Source organism: Perca flavescens, chromosome 18, assembly GCF_004354835.1.
Source record: "Perca flavescens isolate YP-PL-M2 chromosome 18, PFLA_1.0, whole genome shotgun sequence".
NCBI lineage: Eukaryota > Metazoa > Chordata > Actinopteri > Perciformes > Percidae > Perca > Perca flavescens.
This window is the reverse complement of record NC_041348.1, coordinates 23,601,232-23,615,874: the sequence shown is the minus strand read 5'-3', so window position 1 is coordinate 23,615,874 and position 14,643 is coordinate 23,601,232. Positions and strand designations below refer to the sequence as shown.

The 14,643-nt window shown below is 42.8% G+C and overlaps 1 protein-coding gene across 1 annotated transcript in view; it reads left to right on the top strand.

Moving 5' to 3' along the window:
- The window catches only part of sipa1l1 (signal-induced proliferation-associated 1 like 1), an 88,896-nt gene that overhangs the window by 36,116 nt on the left and 38,137 nt on the right, over positions 1-14,643 (top strand). The window contains exon 3 of the mRNA XM_028605059.1: positions 9,105-9,172. The gene's annotated coding sequence lies outside the window, so the exon portion shown is untranslated. The remainder of the gene's footprint in view (positions 1-9,104; positions 9,173-14,643) is intronic.

Genomic DNA, 14,643 nt, shown 5'->3' with positions numbered 1-14,643 from the left:
AAGCCCTGACAAGAATGGGGGAAAAAATAATCCTTTCTTAAAGGTACAATATGTAACATTAACCTTTCACCCTTCGGTTACTCTAACATCCGTCAGAACACTGGCACCAAGATGATACGTTCAGGAGTAATTGTAAATTATACAATATCACAGAAAAAAAATACTTGTAACCGTAATGCTGTTTTTTTTTTTTTTTTTTTTTTTTTTGCCATACAGCATCATTTTGTGATTAATTACATCCCACTTTTTATCACAGTAATACAACAGAAACCTTATCTATTTTGAAAGTTCAATATCGATACCAGCTTGACGTTACTACAATGTGCTAACGTTGATGCTAAAGCTTTGTGGGTAAAACTGAGGTTACAACATCGTTCAACACGCTAATAGTTATTTTTAGTATGATTGTTTCAACCACAGCTAACAGGACTGAGCTAACCCATGGTAAGAAATTTCTAAAAGACGTGTTCGTTCTGATTTCTGGAGGAAGGAGGAGAGGCTGGGGTCGAATTGAAAGTTAACTAAAAGGTTTAATAAAACAACATGAAAACGACAGTCAAAACACAATCAAACAAAACATAAAACACTGCCAGCAGCAGACTGCAAAACATGCTTCCCCTGTCGCGTCACAGTTAGCAGCCATGCGACATGACAAAACAAATACACTGTAAACAGCGGCTTGCAGCAGTTTCCCCTTGCGGGGTCTCAGGCTGTAGTCCTGAGACAGTCTCCGGATCACACATTTATTCCCTCCACCTGTGTCGTTCTTCAAATTAAATCTTTCCCTATTGGTCAGATGTCTCTCAAAAGAAAAGGTGTACATTCCCAATCAGTGTATTGAGGCTACACCCGGTCACAGGATCTTACCGAGACGGTGTCAAATTGTTTCCAAACTACAGCAATATTCGTTCTTTGTCTTAATCACGTCTGGCTCAACAGGGGATGGCTCTCAAAGTTGTTTAAACAATAAGTATTCTAGCGCTTTTACATTTATGCTAAATATCAGCAATGACCTAATCAATTCTTTAGAAGCTTGAGAAGGTGTGAGCCAGACAAATGCTGATTAGGCTTAATCAGTATTGAAACATTCCTTCACTCAGTTACACAACAGTTTACATTTTACCTTAAAGTACATTGTTTTCAAAACGTAAGCATAGTTTTAACTTTTTACTTCAACACCCACGAATAAGTTCACTAGTAACGTTAACGTTAGCTGTATAGATAGACGATTAATCTAATGCTAATTTAGCCAAAGTAGCACACCCCGGTCTGTCTGCCTCACTCCCCCGGCGCAGAGAGACCCAGTCAGGATGACAGCCGACAACAGCCCTGGGACATAAAGCTAGCTAGTTACCGTTAGCCCCCAGTCAGCTATCAGCCAGCTACTTCCATTACAGCAACCCCCCCGGCCAGAACTTATCTCCAGTGCCTGGTGTTTACGACGCTAACGGCAGTTTAATTAAACGTCGGGAAACCGACTATATCAGACCCAGCACCGAGTCACAACAGCTGCAACATCCATAGCGGTAGCTAGCTAGCTACATCTCCGTAGCGCTACCGGTGAATGTGCCGAAAATCTCCTCCCTGCCGAATTTCTCCCCCCTTCGCGTTTAGCTGTCTTTACGGTTAGCTATATTAACCCGACAAAAGGTGGGTTAAGCACCAAAACGAAAAGTTAAGATTACTGAAAAGTGAAGGGGAGATAATTCCGGGCAGCTGGGAGATGTTCTGCTTCTGCACAACAGGCATCGAACGTCCTGGCTCGCTATCGCGGAGATTTCCCCGACAATCCCCACCCACACCCGTCTCTCAGCCTCGTTTAGTAGCTAGGTAGCGTTACAACAAACCCTGTCCGCCCCGGTGTTGAAACCATCCAAAAGGTGACATTGATATGTGAAATATTTTGTGTTTTAGCTGCTGGCTACTGTTAGCTTGCTGGCTCACTAGCTAACTGGTAAGAAAAACGTAATTATGTTGGGGAAACTGCAGCTATTTTATTAGAATAACATAAATAAACGTAACGTGAATAAACTTGAATGGGTAAACTCGTCCGTGAACTTATGCATTCTAACCGGCAGCGAAGGTGTTTAACACTAAAAACTCCCATAATTCCACGCAACTTCACAACGTCATCAAAAGTCCAGTTTTACCGTCCATTGTTTTGGTTGAGAGACCCCTAGCGGCAGAAAGTTACATATTGTACGTTTAAATGCAATTATTTGTTAAACAGTTTAGCATTGATGCACAAAACTTCTTATTTGTAATTCAGTATGTCAGCTGACCAGTTGCCTTGGTCTGGCTGGCTATTTTATATGCCGTGTGAAAGAAGATTTACTGAGTGGCCATAAGGAATTCTGCTCCTTGACCTTTTTAATTAAACCAAGTTTAATTGACTCTGACTGTTGTTTGTGCATATGCACCAAACAGGAGTTCGGAGTATTCGGCCTTCTTGGAGACCTTGACTGGAGTCCTGCATGGGGCTCCAGTGGGGGACTCCATTGTTCTGCTGGGGGACTTCAACGCACACGTGGGCAATGATGGAGACACCTGGAGAGGCGTGATTGGGAGGAACGGCCTCCCTGATCTAAACCAGAGTGGTTGTTTGTTGTTGGACTTCTGTGCTAGTCATGGATTGTCTATAACGAACACCATGTTCGAACATAGGGATGCTCATAAGTGTACCTGGTACCAGAGCACCCTAGGCCGAAGGTCAATGATCGATTTCATAATCGTTTCATCTGATCTGAGGCCGTATGTGTTGGACACTCGGGTGAAGAGAGGGGCAGAGCTGTCAACCGATCACCATCTGGTGGTGAGTTGGGTCAGGGGTGGGGAAGACTCTGGACAGACCTGGTAAGCCCAAACGTGTAGTGCGGGTAAATTGGGAACGTCTGGAGGAGGCCCCTGTCCGACAGACTTTCAACTCACACCTCCGGGCGGAGCTTTTCGTGCATCCCTGTGGAGGCTGGGGGCATTGAACCCGAGTGGACAATGTTCAAAGTTTCCATTGCTGAAGCTGCGGCGAGGAGCTGTGGTCTTAGGATCTTAGGTGCCTCAAGGGGCGGTAACCCACGAACACCGTGGTGGACACCAGTGGTCAGGGAAGCCGTCCGACTGAAGAAGGAGTCCTTCCGGGATATGTTATCTCGGAGGACTCCGGAGGCAGTTGCAGGGTACCGAAGGGGCCGGCGGGGCTGCAGCCTCTGCCGTGAAAGAGGCAAAGCAGCGGGTGTGGGAGAAGTTTGGAGAAGACATGGAGAAGGACTTTCGGTCGGCACCAAAGTGTTTCTGGAAAACTGTTCGCCACCTCAGGAGGGGGAAGCGGGGAACCATCCAAGCTGTGTACAGTAAGGATGGGACACTGTTGACCTCCACTGAGGAGGTAATAGGGCGGTGGAGGGAGCACTTTGAGGAACTCCTGAATCCGACTAATACGCCCTCTATGGTAGAGGCAGAGCTGGAGGATAACGGGGATTGTCGTCGATTTCCCAGGCGGAAGTCACTGATGTAGTCAAACAACTACACAGTGGCAAAGCCCCGGGATTGATGAGATCCGTCCAGAAATGCTCAAGGCTCTGGGTGTGGAGGGGCTGTCCTGGTTGACACGCCTCTTCAACATTGCGTGGAAGTCTGGGACGGTGCCAAAGGAGTGGCAGACTGGGGTGGTGGTTCCTCTTTTTAAAAGGGGGACCAGAGGGTGTGTGCCAATTATAGGGGTATCACACTTCTCAGCCTCCCTGGTAAAGTCTACTCCAAGGTGCTGGAAAGGAGGGTTCGGCCGATAGTCGAACCTCGGGTTGAGGAGGAACAATGCGGATTCCGTCCTGGTCGGGGAACAACGGACCAGCTCTTCACTCTCGCAAGGATCCTGGAGGGAGCCTGGGAGTATGCCCAACCGGTCTACATGTGTTTTGTGGATTTGGAGAAGGCGTATGACCGGGTCCCCGGGAGATACTGTGGGAGGTGCTGCGGGAGTATGGGGTGAGGGGGTCTCTACTCAGGGCCATCCAATCTCTGTATGACCAAAGTGAGAGCTGTGTCCGGGTTCTCGGTAGTAAGTCGGACTCGTTTCAGGTGAGGGTTGGCCTCCGCCAGGGCTGCGCTTTGTCACCAATCCTGTTTGTAATATTTATGGACAGGATATCGAGGCGTGAGTCGGGGTGGGGAGGGGTTGCAGTTTGGTGGGCTGGGGATCTCATCGCTGCTCTTTGCAGATGATGTGGTCCTGATGGCATCATCGGCCTGCGACCTTCAGCACTCACTGGATCGGTTCGCAACCGAGTGTGAAGCGGTTGGGATGAGGATCAGCACCTCTAAATCGGAGGCCATGGTTCTCAGCAGGAAACCGATGGAATGCCTTCTCCAGGTAGGGAATGAGTCCTTACCCCAAGTGAAGGAGTTCAAGTACCTTGGGGTTTTGTTCGCGAGTGAGGGACAATGGAGCGGGAGATTGGTCGGAGAATCGGGCGCAGCGGGTGCGGTATTGCATTCAATCTATCGCACCGTTGTGACGAAAAAGAGAGCTGAGCCAGAAGGCAAAGCTCTCGATCTACCGGTCAGTTTTCGTTCCTACCCTCACCTATGGTCATGAAGGCTGGGTCATGACCGAAAGAACGAGATCCAGGGTACAAGCGGCGAAATGGGTTTCCTCAGGAGGGTGGCTGGCGTCTCCCTTAGAGATAGGGGTGAGAAGCTCAGTCATCCGTGAGGAGCTCGGAGTAGAGCCGCTGCTCTCCTTTGCGTCCGAAAGGAGCCAGTTGAGGTGGTTCGGGCATCTGGTAAGGATGCCCCTGGGCGCCTCCCTAGGGAGGTGTTCCAGGCACGCCCAGCTGGGAGGAGGCCTCGGGAAGACCCAGGACTAGGTGGAGGGATTATATCTCCAACCTGGCCTGGGAACGCCGATCCCCAGTCGGAGCTGGTTAATGTTGCTCGGGAAAGGGAAGTTTGGGGTCCCCTGCTGGAGCTGCTCCCCCCGCGACCCGACACCGGATAAGCGGACGAAGATGGATGGATGGATAATTGACTAGTTTTGACAAGCACGCTGTATACGCTGCCTAAAACACATCTTTATTGAATTGTAATGTTTTGTTTTCAATATCGGATATCTTTTTGCTAGTATCACACCAATACGGAGTATGAAATTAGTGACACACACACACACACACACACACACACACACACACACACACACACACACACACACACACACACACACACACACACACACACACACACACACACACACAGCTACCGCCAATTCAGCCTGAACAGTATCCTTCAATCATGATGCCTGCAGCTTGGGTAGATTCAGTTGCTTATTTTTAGGCACGGGAGAGATATGGTAAATGGATTGGAACCTCTCAGATAGGACCCTTGTTCAGTCTGTGTGTGTCTGAGTGCATGTGTGTGTTCTCCACTGTTTACTTATTTATTGTCTCATGGAAATGCCCAAGAGTGAACAAGGTGTGACAGCATGCGTTTTGCAGTAAATGTCAGCTACCGCCAAGGTGTTTCAGACGAAGAGATCCTTGCATGTCAAGCTTGCAATGCAGAGATTTAGGTATTGCAATTCAAGCTGCTGTAACAGTCGGCAGCAGCCACCCTGACAACCGCCTACCTGCAAGAGCGGCGGTCCCCAAAAAAAGCTAAGGGGTTACCACCAGAAGTTCAGCACAGTGCATGTGGGCGGCAACCAATTCATACTACCACTACCGCAATAAATTATTTTCTATTATTAATACATATTTTATTAATATAATTGATTTATTATATATCTAATTTGAATTCCTCGATGCAAAATGACTTGCCTCGAAGCTTCGTTAAATCAATGTTACCAACGTTGTATCGCTGACAGACAGTGTTTCCGCACGGATCATTATTACTGTCGCACAGACGCTGCTCATTCTGCTCAAAGCCGGTCTACGGAAAGCCGTTCCACTCCCTATCCAGCCCCATTGTACCAAATTTGGTTGCAGTTCCACCAGAGTTCCACTGGGGGTGATCGCGGTCCAGTGCAAAATGAATGGGACTCTATGGAGCTAGACGGCTAAATGTATCTCTTTCGCCCGATTGTTGTTGAGAAACCTCAGTTTTGATTTTAGTTTTTGCAAGTTCAACATGGGTTATAGGTCGAAAGTTGAATGAATGAGTACTTGTGTCGTTTTGATTTCTTACAGGGTGAGTCGTTGTTGCCCATAACACGCTAGCATTCTGCTAATGAATGCTGATTGGTCAGTGAAGGTCTGATTACGATCGGAGATCCTCGAGAGAAAAAAGGAAGCGACTCAGAGCTTGCCGTGAAGCAGTATCTCTGGCCGTATATGTGTATGACGTCATTGACATTTTAAAAGGCTTTTTAGAAAAAATAACTTTAGAAAAATCTAACACCCAGCAGTGTGTATTTTCTTTGCCTCCCCTTTTGAATGCAACATTCAAATTAGTAGACAAAAAATGATATCCTGAGAAAAGTGGATTTTGAAGGGTATAGCTCCATAGAGTCCCATTCATTCTGCACTGGCCTATGAGCGCCTCCTATATGGAACTCTGGTGGAACTGCAACCAGTTCAGAAGCCGGAAGTAACGAGGGAGTGGAACTTCTTCCTATATAAGAAATTCTTTGGTCTGCTGCTGGCGACACTTGCTACAGCGTAAATAGCAAGGGGCTAAGAGATGAGACAAGCTGGAGAAAATGACAGAAAGTGTCCAAAGTTTGGAATCTATTTTTTTATGGGGTTTTCTCAGCAGAATGACATGGAGCATAACAATGTGCATGGCACAATATCCCACCATTTTAGCAATACAAACGGAATCATGCACAATCCATATACTGTAAAATCAGTGCTCCAAAGATCAAAACAATTCAATGTAATTTAGATTAAAGCAAATCTTATCGTCACCAGTGGAACATTTTTTCGTTCTAAATCTGAGTAGTAAAATACTGTATGCTCAAATCAACCAGTCCAGCACAAATGTAGAGCTATATGTGTTGGCAATATTATTGGGAAGAGCAATGGAGGCACCCTGAGGATATCCCAGTTATTCAGTCCGCACAACTCATGAGCAGGGTAGTGATAGTTTGAATTGAGAGGTAACGTAGTCACTATTATCAGTCTATAGAGAACACATCAGCCAGCAGGGAAAATCAATCTACCAACCAACCAACCCCCACTCTCCCAAAATCCTCTCTGCTTGCCATAAATAATAAATCAGCCCGTCATGAGGGCAATTGGCTGTATGGACCTGATTCATCAGAGCTCACACGACCCAGATACCTCCTGTGTGAGTGGATTAAAAGTAAAACCAACGTGATGGTGAAGTGCACAGTAGTTCAGTAATTAATACGAGTTATGTTTGGATGTGGATCAACAGCACTTAAAGGTGATTGAATTGACATTGCTAAAACAACAGGAACACGTGTTTGTATTACACAAACAACAAAACTCTTCCCAACACAAAGGTTGAGCATTGTAAGCTCCACAAAGGTAGTATGTAATGCATGCTTATCGGATTGGATTGCTAGACAGGTATCCCTCTTAATACGGTGTCTGGTAAAAAATATTTACTGTACATGTATTTCACATGTGTACTTCATCTTCACTTCATGAATGTATTTGTTTTAACCTGAAAAAAAGGAATGTAGATGTATAATAATGACTAGAAAAACATCTTATTGCATCATGGAGGTAAAAAGGAGAGGAGTGTTGGACCCCTGAGGCTCAGTAGGAGGAAGGCAAGGCAGTGTATGTTATGTGTGTGGGGGTGAACCAGGTATTGTTGTCTTGCTGTGGAAATGGTGTATGGCTTTGATTAAACTACATTGCTAAGCAGAAGAAGCAGTATTACATGTAATGTTGTGGTAAACTACCTCTTCTTGTATGTATTCTCAATGTACCGGTATATTAACTCACTGTACCGGTATATTAACCAGTCTTTTTCAGCTGTTTTGCTGTGGCATACGTGGACACACACACACACACACACACACACACACACACACACACACACACACACACACACACACACACAGACACACAGACACACACGCTTGCACGTTGGGGGTGTAGGAAGGCCATAACTAATCGTGTTGCAGGTCCTTATTGTGCAACAATGACACAAAGTGACACTTATGTACTATATATAGTCACTCTCTTCTCTGAATCCCTGTCCTGCTTTTCCCCCACTCCATTTCCTATCACTCCTATCTCCTCTTTTCCATATAGAAAGTGGCATCATCATCATAACTGTTGATCCAAAGGGATGGTGTGTGGGGTGTTTAAGCACTTTGTTAAGTTTACCGACATGTGACACCTAAAAGCTTTTCAGGCCAGATAAATATTTATATATATCACGATACATATCATTACATATCACGATATTACGATATCCAAAATTTAGGACGCTATCTATCCTCATATACTGTATCAATATTGATATAATATCAATGTATACGGCTAGATATCTAGATATATAAATATTTTTATAATATCGATATATTGCCCAGCCCTTTATTATGGTTTTTTTCCCAGTAATTTAGTCTGCCGTCACTATAAAGGTAATAGACAAAATATTAAAAACACTTCTCAGTATAAAGCACCACAAACTACAGCCTCCAAAAACAACTAAAGGTGAATCAACACAAATAAAATTATAATCTGCATGAAGTTATGATGTATTGCAGGGCTCTCGTATGAACCCGCATTAGTTCTAACTAGGTGTTCCTAATAAACTGGCAAGTGTTATATACAGCAAAGATGTCTTTCCCTGGAGAGTAATAGATTTTCTGTTTATGCGCAAAATATTTAAAGAACGATAAAATGCGACCGAAATATAAGGAGCTGCCATCTACACTTTATTGTTGAAGACTGTTAAAGATGTCATTTGCAGTGACCTCACCAAACACACACACAGTTTCTAGTGTATATAACCAGTATAGCACAAAATCTGGTCCTTCACTGACCCAAGGTAGATTTTACGGTCATCAGTTGATGGATCTTGTTGCAACTGTTATGATTCAGAATAGAACAAACTGTATTTAGCAAAGATTAAACAGTTTGAGGTTGATCCTCGCAGCATTCAACTTTATTCTTCTTTTGTCATCTTTTTAGGTGCTTTGTGTTTACAAGAGATCCAGACACCCACAGTGAAAAGAGATGTTTTTTCTCGTCAAGGTCAGGTAAGAATATTCACTTTTTTGTTGAGCGTGCCATGTGCATATGCCAGTTTCGATGAAAGGCAAGTAAGATTATCTCAATAAATCATGAGTCACAATGAAACTAATACGTGTCAATAAAGTCAGGAAGAAATTAATTACAAATATGGAAATGAGATGAGCCCCTGGCCATTACTAGCTGTTCTTTCATTCAAGTCACTGTTCAGTATTAAGGGACATTTTTTTAGGTCTTCTTAAAGTGATATTTAAACTGTAAAAATGTTCATGTTCTTATACAAAACGCTAGTTACTTATTGTAACTATTGTTATCAGTTGGTCAAACTTCTTTGCTCATCTCCTGCATCTGCCTCCATTGATCGGCTCAGCTAGCCAGGGATAGGGGAGTGTAAGCCGTAGAATGCCTTCACAATTACACACTCGAGAGAAAAAGACAACATCGACAGACTAAAGAGCACCCAAAAAGCCCCTTTTAAGTTTAAGTGAGCCGGGGAGTAGACCCCACCCCACTGCCGAGCGCTGCAGAGGGAGGAAAAAAAAACAGCAAAGCGCGTTTATCTTTCCACACAATTACAATTTCACTTTGAAATGTTCTAAGCTGTAACCCTAACACATTGGACTGCCTGCTGCCTGGCAACTTTCAAAGAGAATAATGTTTGATTTATTTTTTTCTCCTTATCTTCCCTCTGTGTCTTGGCCATTTCCTCATCTACTCTCAGACTTGCTGAGATGAAAAGCTGTTTGGCTGTGTAGCATTTAGGAACACTAGGCCCTTACTATTACATTTTGACACATGAGAGGTTTGAAATACCTGCAGTTCATTTAAACTGTTTGTTTTGGGGATGTCATTGGTGCAGAGCAGTCATTGCTGATGTATTTGTGAATTGCAATTCCCAGAGAACAGTTGGCGCTATCATTCATAATTTGAAGCTTTCTGCATATAGCTTGTATTCAATAAAGTTTGGATATGAAGTTTATGCTTTCCCATCTACACTGATACAAAGTTTAAACCAGCTGAAAACTGAGACACTAATGTCACTCAGCCTGGGAGAGATGACTTTGGTGAGAAAATAATATTATGCAACATTCCTCATCATCTGGGTCCTTTGTTTTTGTATGTATTTATGTGTGAGACAGAAAGAGACACACTGAATGCTTGAGTCATAACCTGGAATGTTTCCTTGTCTTTTGGTCCTCAGGCTCTTTGTGTTACCTGCAGTGGCTCTATAGCATACAGTATCTTGCCTTAACGGTCACACCTATGCCCAGCAACAGCTTGGCAGCAGGTGTTTGAGAGGACAGACTGTCAAAGTTTCAGTCAGTGTCTCTCTTTCTGTTTATTTGGAATGGCCATTTTCCCATCTACAGCTTCTATTGCACCCCCAGCCATCCAAGAAGGGGGGGAAATCTCTTTTTGAGTTTCCTATTGAGAGGTCCCTTCCTTTTTTATTTTCGTAATGTCCAAATGCTTTTGGTTCCTCTTTGTCTCCTTGGAGAGCTTGGGCTGGGTGTCAAACTGTTTCTGTTGTACGTGTTGTCTGGATTTACAACGAAAACAAGACATGACTCGACTTGACTTGACTCACCAGTTTGTGTAGTAATGCGGTCTGTCTGCAGAAACAGGTGTATAATCCATACTTCTGTCATTAAAGAACTGCTCTGTGATTGCGAGTTGGTGATCTTTGCTTAACACAGGCCTGGAAATAACTCTCCATATTCTTCAACCACAATACTGGCTGATTAATGACTGCCAAACACTAATTTACTCTGTAATTGTCTAAAAATATTAACCAGTTCCAAAGTACAATATTATAATAATAAAGAAGAAATGGAGGGTTTTGGTCTTAGCAACGGAGTACACACACACACACACACACACACACACACACACACACACACACACACACACACACACACACACACACACACACACACACACACACACACACACACACACACACTCTCTTCTGCTCAACGTTTTTGTGCCTCTCGTTTCAAGAGTCTTTCTATGACTCTGTCCCCTTTCATTGTTTAGGACTAGCCTCTTTTAGTCAGTGTGTCTGCTCTGTACTTTTCAGGTGCGTGTGACTCACTGTGCAATGGAGCAGATTCACATGGTGCCCATACTGGCACACCTGTGCTGCTTGACAACAACCTTCTATTGTAGCAGAAAAAATTGAAGCAGTAGACGTGTGCCGGTTACCGGTTTCAAGGTATACCGCGGTTTGAAAAAGTCACGGTTTGAAAAAGTCACGGTTTGAAAAACCACTAAAATTTTCCATCATACCGTTCCTGTGGTATGAGCTGTTTTTTTATGAGTGGTCAAGGACAGACAGTGCAGTTTTGAAATCCATCTCCCTGCCAGTGTGCAGTGCGTTTTAAAAAATAAAACTCATTGGGGCGACCTCTAGCTCACCCAGTAAGCGCGTGCAACCCATGTAGGCTGAGGCCTTTGCAGCGCCCCGGGTTCAAATCCGACCTGTGGCCCTTTACCCCCATCTCCCTCCCACCTTTCCTGTCTATCTGCTGTCACTCTGAAATAAAAGGAAAAAAGCCCCCAAAAACATAATCTTAAAAAAATAAAATAGATTGTGTTCAATGTAAAACATTTTGTATTTTTTTACCCAGACATTTGAATGTAATACAATTTAAAGCTGTAATTGCAATACCGTGAAACCGTGATATTTGTTATAAAGGTTATCATACCATCAGAATCTTATACCGGCCCATGCCTAGTAGAGGTGTGAATCTTCACTGATCTCCCAATTCGATTACGATTATCATGTCACCGTTTCAAATCAATTCAATATCTTGATGCATCACGATGCGTCAAATACATTTTCTATTAAAGCCATGCAGGATATTTAATTCATAGCTTTTTATGCTTCAAAAACAAAACATTCTGCAGTGCTCAATAAATTGGATAAATAAAACTACAGCACTGAGCACATGGCACTTCCTGAATGTGCAAAACATAACAGAATATGTAAACGGAAATGTTAGGCCTACATTAAATTGTAAACAGAAATAATCGATTATGAGCCTGCCGATTATCGATGCAGCATCGTCCATGTCCACGATTCGATGCATCGATTATTTGATTAATTTCAACACCTAATGCCTAGCAAGCAGTATGGTTAGGACACCCTCATGACATTGTACTCATTGGAGAACTAATCCATAAATATTGTCATTTATTTCCTCATCAAAGTTCTAAGTAATACTTTATTTTACTGGTCGCGTAGTTTCTTATAATTTCATAAAAAATAAATTAAATGAATTAATCGAAAGGAAAAACTGTAATTTGGATTTATTATGTTAGTTGTTGAGTTGGTACACTTGAATATATTAAGTCCAATGAGTTGTAAAGCCTATAGACTCTTAGCCAGTGCACAGCACGTCAGTTAAACAGGCACGTGTCTGTAGGCAAACTAACAATTTAACACATGAATAATGCATTAATAGTGAATTATATTAACTAAGGTATAATTGGAGCAGTTAATTCAAGGACATTTCTCTGAAAATAAACAACTGCTTATAAATCCAACACAACAACCAACAACAAAAATCTAAAATTACTGCTTGTACAGTGCTTTACAGAAAAGTACCTGTACTAGTACAACATTTAGGTTCAAATCTTTTCAAGTCCTTCTTTAAGAATGCATTGGAAGCGTTATTAGCCATGATAATCATTCCTCCTGTCCATACTGGCCACAAGGCAATCCCTTATTAGAATCACTCCAATGTAAGACTAAATGTGCAGTCGTGCAAAAACCTGTTTTTAGTAGGCAAAACAGTCTTGCGTTAGTCAAACTACCTACGTGCCATTCAAAGGTACATTCTTTTCAGCACAATTTCCGTCCGTAGAGAACTGTCTATTAAACTCACTCTCATTATTACAAGATTTGTTTCTGTAATATAAAATGCTTGATAGCATATTACAATAACGCTTTCATGTTTTAGTAATGTCGTGCTTATTGTCCTTTTCAGAGTTATCTCTAAGATGCACGTAAGTCCCTCTATTAACCGTATCCAGTTGACTGGCCAGAAGACAACCTCAGCAGTGATGCTACATATTTACCTCAGGAATCGACATCCTTTAGACATTGCTAAAGGTTACGGAGTATCTGTCAGTGTAATTGGTCCTCTGCGACTGCAGAGAGGCCCGCTACAACACATTCATTTGTTTCAATTCCCAGTCTCCCTACTTAACGTACAGTATAGTGTGTGTATATAGAGCTTTCTCTTTCACTGTGTGTCTAACTCTTATTAAAGAGTACTACCCAGTCTTCAGCTGAGAAAGAGAAAGTGTGATTTTAGAGGCGTCATTGACTTATAGTGGAGGGCAATGCCGCATTCCTACTTTCTGAGGTCTCTTATATCATATTGGGGGAATAAAATGGAATTTTGCTCTTTTTTATTTTTTTATTTACAAGAAGCCACTTATCAACAGCTCCAAAGTCAGTATCATCCATCTGTAAAGTAATGCACATTGTATTGTGGGGAGCCCTCTGAGTGTTGTGGCTGCCCAGGGAACAAATAGTCTTTTGCCAGTATATGATGAAGAGAAACCATCACCACTTTCTTCTCTGTGTTTATGCTACTTGTAATTCACTATACCTGTTGACCTTTTTACTGCCCAATCCTACGTGGGAGTTTATTTGAGGAAACATGGCTTATTAGTTAAGACATTTTTGCATACCTGTGTTTGAATAAATGCTGCTTTAGTGCAGGGCTCTCTTTCATTTGGTATTTAGTAGAGGTCGACAGATAGTGAATTTTACCGATAGCTAGGTTGGGCCGTATTTGCCGATAACCGATTAATAGACCGATAGTATTTAGAATTGATACACCCACAGCAATGCTACACAAGCATGTGTGTTGTCTAAAACAGTTCTCCTACATATTTGGAGTCATCCAGTGCAAAAATAAACATAATGAGCATTATAATTCATATAAAGGACAAACTATTTACATTTCTTCAAAAAAGGCCCAAATGTATGCCAAATCTCAAAACAGTGACACCATTCTTCTCTGTAGAACGGTTTAGAACGGTAACAGACGATCTCTGACCTGGAGGGATATATCTTTCCCACTATATACTCTCTGTTCTCGCTTGGATGCCCATATAAGGAGTAATGTGTGACGGACCTGCCTTCCCATTGGTTGAAAACATAAACAAAGGCATCATGGGAGATTCCCTTGTCGGTAACACAGCAGAAAATGACCGAAAACGTGATGAATTTTGGACATCAAGTGGATAAATCTTGGATGTAACAGTTTGGGTTTAATGCTCAACAACCCCGAAAAAAGGCACAAGTTCCAGGCTGGATAGAAAATCACCTGTAAAGGCTAGAAAGACACCAAAAACATCCCCGTGACGGCTAATTTGTTAGCTTTTAGCTGCAGCAATCAGTAGGTCTCTACGTTTAACTGTTATTAAATTATCTAAATATGAATCAGAGGTGCCGTTTGGG